Below are 10,424 nucleotides of genomic sequence, written 5' to 3'. Positions count from 1 at the left end.
ACACACAGTTGATGTCTGGCGCTTCTGTGTGTTACCAGAACCCCACAGAAAAATATGCATAACAAAATGATTGTCTGTACAAGTAAGTTAAAGAGCAAGAATAGGTCATTCATTTCAAGATGATTTACTGTTAAACACAATGTTCAAGGACAGGGCTGACAGAAAGAATCCAATGACTAGCGTATATCAGATAAACTTCTTGTTGACTGGTTTAGACACTAGACATCCTAATTTAACATTCCCATACCATTGCAGAATCTAAAAACACGTTGACCTAAAAAGGCATCTTATCTTACTGGTCAATTAATCTATTTGACTGAAAACTGTCTCTTTAATAGAAAAATACACTCGCTGACTAATTTTCCTTCCTGGTGAACACGGTTGGAATGCATGGTTTCAACTCGGGTTCATGGGCAGTCTCTTAGGACTGGGCAAGATGCACTCCAGATCTCTCTCTCAATAGCTCACTGAGCACAGAATCCCCTGTAGGGAATGAAATCAGAGCGCTCTCTTCTTGAGCCGCTGTGGCTGGGGCATAGCTGTTACTCTCACAAAGAACTTGGTCATTTGAGACGTAAATACAAAAGGATCTAGACGAAGACACAGTTGAGAAATTAAAACAAAGAACTGGAACTGAAGCAGCAGTAAGAAAAGAGAGTAAGGAATCGAAAACAGTTCTTACCAAGGTCTGCTGCGCTGCGCTGAGATGTGACTTTCCCAGTGTTGTCAGGGACTTGTTAATATTGGCTCTCCCCAAAAACAAACCAAAACCAAAATGCTTTAAAATCCTGTTAATACTCAATACGCTTAATACAACAAAAGGTAAGTAGTTTTAACCATGTTATATAGTCATAATACTTTTACAGCATTTTCAGTTAAATCAATGCATCCATATAGTGATCCACATATCTAAGTGGATAAAAAAAGGAAGAAAAATTTGCTGTAAGACAAGAACGCGAACATCCTTCAGAAATCAAAAAAACGATGACAGTATTTTCGTTTTTTTGCTTACAACTATTCCTTTTATTCAGAACTAATAAGACATCACAGTGGACCTTCGCCTCATGCCCTTGGCTCCAGGACGAGTCTGCTCTCTCACTTCCCTGCAAGATCGTAACCAGGCTGATCTTGCTCACCTATGGAAGCAGAGAAATTAAACTAGACTCAGTAAAAGAACAGTAAAAGCAAGAGATTTTCTAACGTCAGACGCACACCTTCTGGCGAGTGTCCAGGCTGGTCATGTTGTCATGCTCGACGCTGTGTGTGAAGAGGATGGTGAACACAGCATGCGCAGCTGCACTGCTGGTCTCTGTTCATATTGAGTAAGCGGCAACCGTCCTGAAAGTAAGAGGAATCATGGACAAAAAGCAGAATAAAGATATTGACATTTTAATTTTTCACACATCAGTAGATTTTAAAATGCGCTCAAGTGCAATTAAAGGGGTGAGGTGAAGTTTTTGTGTTTACTGGGTGAGTCTAACATGTTTGAATGCTTTGTTTTTAAAACCATTACCATTATTCTACACTACTCTGTCCCTTACCTCATATAAACACGCTTAATCATTTCCTGCTTTTATGAAGCCCGTTCCTTTGGAAATATACAATGAGTCTGATTGAATTAGCTGGTCCCATTGTGTTCACTAAACAGTCTAAAAAAAAAAAAAAGGTCTGAAGCGTCATGCCCCTCAGCTATTTTTTAGTGTAAAAACAATGGCATTGTCTGTAATTGCTTATCAATTTGAGGCCTGCCTGGGACGCAGAGAGGATATTAATGAAGAGGATCAAACGTTAGTTTTTACACTACAACGTTTCAGAGCAGTGCGTGTCTTTGTTGTTGCTTCATGTACTTATAAATACACATGCCGTTATTTCTAAATACTACTGCTTCTGTTAGCTTTTGATATATATTTTTATTCTGATCAAAGCTTTAGCACGCACGACAGCAATAAATGGGCTTAGGGTTCATTAGAATCAATTAGACAGAATTGTGATTCAGATATGAAAAGATTTCTTCATGCACCCTTAGTTTTTTGGAAGCTTGGCTTGGTTTGTTAAAAGATAACAATCAACATGGTATTTAAGTATTGACGTTTGATACCACCACAGCAATGAGAAGTATAATACATGCAGGTTCATCAGCATTCTTGCTATATATTTAGTTTTATGCAAAGGCCTTAACTTATGATTAGTTTTTTTATTAGAATTTTTTCTCCATTATCTTTTGTTTTATCAGGAGATTTAATATAGCATGTATAATAGCATGTGTGTGTATATATATATATATATATATATATATATATACACACACACACACACACACACATATATACATACTATTCATATGCATGTATATAATCTCATTAATTAGCTTCTTAGTTTAACAGACAAACAGTATTTTCATCTTAATCTATAGTCATGTTTGTGTGTAATAATAATCACCTGGCTATTTGCCAATGTGTCCATGAGATCTGCAATATCACTGTAGTTGGTAACAGCCATTTTTGAGAGGTCTTCTACGCCAAGGACCCATTATAGGGTGCTCTCTGACCCTCAAGGCCCTCTCTGCTTTTTTGGGTTCAACAAATCTCGAACACGCTCACAGTAAATCTCCATATACATGAAACCTAAAAACACAAATACATGTATATCCATAAACAGTTTAAATGTAAACTTTACTCATGCTTAAGAGGCCATGCATCAATGAAATCTCAAAACAGTTCTTTAACAGTATGTAAATAGACACAAACATACCTCTACAGAAAAGGACAGGTCAGGGTCAGTGTTGCCTGCTGTCTGTCTGAACAAATCTTCACACATCTGTAGGGGTAAAAAACAAACAAAAAAACATTAAGTGATGCACAATGAGAGATGTACAAGAGAGATCACTAAGTGAATTGAATTCAACACAGAATAAATCATTAATGATTTCAATTATTTCCAGTGCTCACAAAAAGCTCTGTCTTTAAAAGTTTAAATTATTTGCTTAAGGTTTATACGATTTTAATGAAAGCCACTTTGTATATCGTTATATAGTTTATATTACTCTGTAAATCAGACTGCTCATCAGTATAAATCAGTCTGATGCTACTATCACCGAGGGCTCTCATTAAATACAGACTTTACTTATACAAACTTGTGTCTCAGTTGTCAGCTGAATTTAGAGCTCAATGATTTACAATTCTGGTGTCACAAAAGCTACAGTATGTGCTTTAAATCAATACTACAATATGTGAAAAGACATTTCCCAAATGTTGTTCATTCGATTATACAGTAACCAGCAAAAAAATAACTGAATGCACCTTTAATATAGACCTGTCATTAACGTTTTATCATCCAATTTTAGCTTTGCACAGCAATTTACTAAAAATGGTTTCAGTAACTGTTTTTTTCTATCCATAGATTTAAATCTCAAGTAGCTAAACATTAAACATTAATTACACACTCCATAGACTCTTAATTGCTGCTTGGTTCATTACAATGGTAGACACTGGAAAGAAAAAAAGCCCTTTTCATTTCATGCTATCTGATTAAACATACTTGTGGTATGATGCCTTGCTGCCCAGGATCCTGTTTTCCCATCATTGTGTATGACTTTCCTGCTCCAGTCTGCCCATAAGCAAAAATACTTCACACACATTATAGCCTTCAAAAGCATGAAGCAACATCTCCTCGCCAATGTCTGATACACCTTCCTCTGAGGCGCTTAAAGGATGGGTCTTCTTCCTGCAAATACACAGAGAAAAAAAAATCTGAGGAGTTTTCTGCGTTTAGAGGAAGAAGATTAGTGTGTGTATTGATAAATGCTAACAATATATCTTGATTATATTGTAGTTTTTTTTTTTTTGTTTTTAGTTCCCTTTGTCATACTACTCGCTGGCAGCAAAAGACAAATGCAATGTGGCATTACTTTATATAATTAGATCATTTCTGTTATGTAGGTATGCCTTTGTGCAAAGCTTGATTTGGAAGAGGTATACAAATATTCATTATTACTAGCTATAGGTTCATGCTGATTAAAATGCTGCAGCAGCACTCTCTCTCCCTCATCTATTTAAATTGGAAACTGAGGCAAAGCCTTGCACTTTGGATGAAGATGTGATGTATTTAGTGACTTACTGAGCTGTGTGACCCAGTACGAATAGTCAAAAGTAAAGTTCTTAGGTGATTCAAGCAGGTTGTTTGGGATTAATAATACCTGCAAAAGAGACAAAAATTTAGAGCACTAATTTCACGTGTATTGGATTAATTAAACTGTATTTATACACAAAAAAGTGAATAGAAATTCCATTGAGCAATGGAAACTGTTCTTAGGACATGGAATTTCTCAAGCAATGTCCAGCACAGTTCTGTCTAGCTCATCATAATGTGCTTGGAAACGTCCCAGCTCTACAAATAATGCAGGGCCACAGCACCCCTCCATGCACATTTCTTTCAGTAGCTTTAGAATGACCTTTGACGTGCGATATCCCTGCAAACCCTGCCTATGAAATCTCTTTTCATCAGCATTTGTCTTGCTTTCAATGCAAATATATATAAAGATTCTTAAAATCAAGATACATTTACTTGAAAAACAAATTGAGTCAGTAATTGATCAAAATGAATTGAGCATTTAGTGTATGACTCAAACAAATATCCACATGGACTAAAAAAGTTGATTTTAAAATGCAAATTCATGCAACAACGTATGAGCTTAGCCTGCTTATGTTAACATGTGTTGCTTAAATAAAGCCAGCAAAGCATCAGTGGTGATACTCTCTTCAATGGCTGCATGCTGCTGCAGGAGGATGAGGAGCAGAACAATTTGTGGAATACAGTATTTTTTTGTTTTCTTTTGCACTAAAAGTATTCTTGCTTTAGCTTTGTAAAATTACAGTTGAATGGACCATTTTACCAATGTCCTTACTACCTTTATGGACCATGGGTAACATTGCAGTTGCTATCTAGCATTACCAAACTTGGAAGAGCCCACAATATTTTTTGGAGTAAAGCATATAAATTATTCATTTTTTGGTTGAACTATTCCTTTAAACTTCAAGACACTTTGAAATGGAATAAAATGTCTTAAAGCCCTGACTGCTATTGTTTCTACAATAGTAATTTTTGTATTTTGCACCATTGTATAAAATCAATAGCACATTTGCGCTTGTCCAGATATTGGAAACCCACCAGTCTTGCTCATGCGATACTACTAAACTATAAGATTGTAAATATAAGACAAAAACCCATGAGGAGCACTGTATTTTTAATTTAGTGGAGCCTATAACCACATTTTTAAAAGCACAAACTTTCGAACATGATTGTCTAGATGGTAGTAAGCAGAGCATGGCTGTCTCTATCACACATAAACATACCATAGCAATAAGCAGCTGTGCCTTTAAAATTAACACCATGGGCCCAATTCTTGAGAATCAAAATTATGCACACTGATGACTAAAATTTCACTATGTTTGAAGAACTGAATGTTCTGACATATACTTTACAAACATTAATCTGTTTTAACAGATTTTTAACAGTTTTTCTTTACTGTTTGGTGTAATTACTTATAGATGGGTATAAAAAATGCGGTCATTTAAAAAATAAAAAAAAAAAAAGTGATTTAGTAGCAGAATAAAGCACTGCTGGAGTAACAATGAAGCACTGCTACCTTAAGCTCAAACTGCTCAGTGTTTGTGTTGGAGGGGTCAAAGCAAACAGACTGCCAGCCTCTTGCAGATTCTTTAGATACAGAGTGCGAAAGAAAGAAAGAGAGAGAGAGAGAGAGAGAGAAGAAGAAGAGAGAGAGAGAGAGACAGAGAAACAGAGAGAGAGAGAGAGAGAGAGAGAGAGAGAGAGAGAGAGAGAAACAGAGAGAGATAGAGACAGAGAGAGAGAGAAACAGAGAGAGAGAGAGAGAGAGAGAGAGAGAGAGAGAGAGAGAGAGACAGAGAGAGAGAGAGAGAGAGAGAGAGAGACAGAGAGAGAGAGAGAGACAGAGAGAGAGAGAGACAGAGACAGAGAGAGAGAGACAGAGTGGGGCAAATGAGAGTGGCGGTGCTGCAGTGGTGCTGTAGTTTGTAGTTGAAGAGGGAGTAGGGTGGAAACACTACGTAGAGGAAGGCCAGGAATGTGAGGTCTGGCAGTCAGTACTGCAAACAGCAGGATTTTACAGTGGGTTTAGGACTGTGGTTCCAATCTCTCTGAGTAATTCCCCTCTTTTCAACTGGTGGTGGAGACAAGTATTTTTAAGGAAACTACCATGGAAAAGTTCATGAGGAATAAGTACTAAAAAGTGTGGAGCGAGTTTTAACAGGGTCATATCACTAGAACCATTTCTCCAGGATCTTTATCTATCAGAATGTATTCAGTTAAAATCATGCTCAACTGCTAGACGATAGGCAGTGGAATAGATTTCAAATACTGTAAAAGGTGTTATAAAGTTCTATAAACACTAAGGACATGAAAAAACCCCTAATATTTATCATGTATCGTAATAAAATATTTGGCTGGAAAATAATTTATAAAATACATAGTTATCCAAGTCACTATTGACAGCATGAGCTTTTAGCTTGCATTTGCAATTAACTTAGAATTATATTTATTCATGTGCAGAATTACTGTTATTGTACTTGGAAGCGCAAGCGAGAAATTCAAGGGTCATAAAAAATATGAAATATCTTAAATGGTTTAAGAAACATCTTCATGTTTTATTTTAAATGGAAAAACAGGAATCTCTATATGGCCAGATGTGATTATTAAACACCAAAAGGCCATGCATTTATGCCAACAGGCTGCTTTTGATTCACTTGAACAATGTTTACTTTATGATGTTTGTATTGTAATGTTGTAAATGGTTGTCAGAGTCCATCATTTATCTCCCTCATCTTTTGAATGAGCAGCCTGCAATAGTAAGCATAGATATTTCAAAATTAGAGTCCCATTGCATTTTATATTAATCATTCTGAATATTTTTATTTTGTTATTATTGGCATTTTGGTTACAAAATTTGCTGTATTTAGTCATTTAATTTACCGTAAACCTTGGTAGCATCTGTCTGGGCTATTGAACTTGTATTATTTAGTCTAGAGATTACATTTTATTTATTACATTTATACTACATTTAAAATGTACAGGCCTACTGTGTGTGTGTGTGTGTGTGTGTGTGTGTGTGTGTGTGCACATGCACATATACTCAGTTTAAAGTGAGCCTATAAATATTTACATAAATATCATATACAGTTTGAAGCATAAATTCACACATCAAACATACAAATCATAACGCGTAAATCAGCGTCTGTAGGTATTTCTTTATTTTCTTCTTGTTTGATACATTTCCACTGCACCTTATTTTTTCTTAATGCGCTCCCAAATGTTTTTAACGTAGGGCACATGGGCCAAGCTCCGTGGAAAGGGTAGGTACAGGAAATCTGTGAATAACGAGTGTACGAATCCTGTGGAAACATGATGATCATTTGGCAGACTTTCGTGTGCAGGTCTACTCGCTTGAGCAAAGCGGTCACTTCAAAACAGACTTTGCTTTAGAGTTACCAAAACTATGTATAGCTTAACAGAGACTTTATACACTACCGAGAAATGTCTGGAATTCATGCGTTCGCATGAAAGGAATGTTCTTTTAAAAACAAAGATAAGGCAGTGTATCTGCTGCTTTGCACAGACAGAAAAATGAAGATATACAATGAAAGAAAACTGCTGCACTCACATGTGCTCTTGTCTGCATCTGGATCACACTTGGCTCTCGGTTTTATCTCTCGGCTGTTGAAAGGCCGCACGCGCACAGCCACCTTCACCGAGGAAGACGCCATGATGACTGATGGTCAACCTACCTCGGCACCTGAAAAAAAGGACAACATTTAAAAACAAAACAAAAAAAAAAAAACAGCATTTTAACAGCATTCATGAACCACTCATTGCATGCTGACAAAGTAGTGTACTCTATTCATCAACACTTTAATCCCAAAAATGTTGATTTCTTAAAATCTGAAACGGAAAACATACAAGGAATGAATATAAAAATCTTGGTTTAGGCCTACACAAACATTTCTGCGTGATGACCAAAGCTTTGCTGGTTGGCATGGCCTGCTCATGCTGTTAGATGCACTGTAACTATCGGGCTACAAAATGCATTTATTTCCCTAAAGGCCATTCAAAGCGTAGCCAAGTGTTCAGACTAAACACATAAGCATGTCATTTTAAGTTTTTCTTTTTGGGCCTAGTGAGAACTTGGCAGAATATGAATTCATGTCGAGTCCTTTTCATGGCTGCTGAACAGTCACACAAAGGTATTACATTTATACAGTATCAAATGTTGCTCACTCGAGAGTTTAGTTACTTTTAACGAACACAAAAACTATTTTAGTTGCTGAAATAAAGGCGGAGCAGATAAAACCAACATTGTTAGTATGACATTGGTAAAACAGACCGTTTTGACACCAGTGGTTTAACAGTAAACTACGAGAATACTTTTTGTTACCGGGTTCAGACATTTTGTGGAGTATACAATGTAATCAGAATTGTTTATGTTCAGCATGTGCGTGCTTTCTACTGAATATAAACCAGGCTGATTGTGTTGATTATGTTCTGAGGCACTCTCCAAAATGTAAAATTACATTGGTTGACTGATGTCACATGGACTATTTTACTGATGTCCATGCTCGTTTCTGGACCTGGGAACACTGAGGTGGCATTTATCAAAAATATATTTATGCGTGTTCGAAGATGTTTGGAGCGTCATGAGGGTTAGTCATTTTGGGTGAACTAACCCCTCAAAGAAATCACCAAAACTGGAAAAATCCAAGCATTTAATAATCATAATAATAATTAAAACAAAATGAGAACTGAAAACATTCAAATAAAAGCTAATTTACAATATTAACGAATAATATAATAGTATATGATTAAAGAAAAACAGTTGTACAGTTTAATACATAGTCACTTGATGATGTTTTTTCTTTTAATCAAGTATTCTGATATATGAGTGGAATTAAAAACACATTAAATGGCGATTGTTGCAAATATTATAAGAAGTAAAAAAAAAACGATTTTATCGTCACAGAATGGAAACCCTCTGCATTTTCACATTATTTCCTTATTCCCCTGCACTCCAAGGGTCATCACCTGCTCCCAACCGGATGACAACGATGTGTCTTCTGCATGCGGATGAGAGTCTGGCGGCAGCCAATGAGCCGTGTACGCTTGTCAGCTCAGAGAAATCTCAAAGACGCATACACGATGGAAACTACCTCAGGACATTATTACCACTTTAACTTAAAAACATGGAACACCCACTGTTACTATAAAGATGATAATTACTGCTGCGTGGCATTACAACAGCAACAAGCGCGCGGAACAAGCAAACAACTGAGGAAAACAATGCTTATTCTGCCAAGTCCACCACATAAAGAGCACTCACACATGCTACTGTTATTGTACTATCAAATTAGTCAGTTACACACTGCCGACCAGAGACACTGTATGTTTAAAAATTCATTTACATAGCACTTTATAGAATAATACTGATTACAAAAATAAAAATGTAACCGCTCTACTGAGAAAGATAGTGTCACTGTTCAGCTCAAGTCGTATATAATGCTCTAACAAACAAAATCGGACATGTTGTGTTTAACTTGAGGAGCTAATGTAATTGGCATAAGTTTTATTTCAAGAATGAACAAAGTAGCATATTTGAGTTTGAATAAAAATCGATTAAGTAATCAATCCTCGTGATGCACGATGAGGTATTTTGATACTGATCCGAACTGAACCGAAACTCTGAGCTCTGGGCTAAATAATGACACTAACGTATTCTTTTTTTATTAAAGGGTTAGGAAAGGGTTAACCCTAATGCTATGGAAAGGTGGCTTTCTAAAACCTTCATCCTCTCTCGTGGAATAAGCTGCCAACCTCCACCCGAACTGCTGAGAATTTTAAATCTTTCAAAAAGCAGCTAAGACACACCTACTCCACAAGCACTTAACCACCCCACCCTTAAACCAATGCACTTATTATTACATAAAAATTTTTATATTTTACTCTCCCCATTCCCCTTCTCTCAGCTTGTTTCCTAATGTAGTTGTTTAAATTATGCACAAATTTTGTTGGCTCTTTGCCATATTGGTTTTACTCATTTGTGAGTTGCTTTGGATAAAATTGTCTGCTGCTTTGCGACCGAAAGTATTGGGATATTACACCAACATTGCTAAGCGCATAGATATTAATATGAGCTAGTCCGCATTTGCATATAACAGCTCGCACTCAACTAGGAAGGCTTTCCACAACATTTTAGAGCATTTCTCTGAGAATCTTTGCACATTCATCCAGTAGAGCATTTGTGAGGTCAGGCACTGACGTTGGATGAAAAGGTCCGACTCGCAATCCCAACTCCAATTTATCCCAAAGGTGTTGAGAGTCAGGGGTGGTTTCCGACTAAC

At 36.5% G+C, this 10,424-nt stretch overlaps 1 pseudogene; it reads right to left on the bottom strand.

The window, feature by feature from the left end:
- Positions 1–498: 498 nt before the first annotated feature.
- On the bottom strand, positions 499–7,799 carry LOC122335071 (annotated as a pseudogene).
- Positions 7,800–10,424: the final 2,625 nt, after the last annotated feature.

This window comes from Puntigrus tetrazona, unplaced genomic scaffold, assembly GCF_018831695.1.
Source record: "Puntigrus tetrazona isolate hp1 unplaced genomic scaffold, ASM1883169v1 S000000708, whole genome shotgun sequence".
NCBI classification, from domain to species: domain Eukaryota; kingdom Metazoa; phylum Chordata; class Actinopteri; order Cypriniformes; family Cyprinidae; genus Puntigrus; species Puntigrus tetrazona.
The sequence above is the reverse complement of the archived record's forward strand: the minus strand, read 5'-3'. Positions and strand labels throughout refer to the sequence as shown.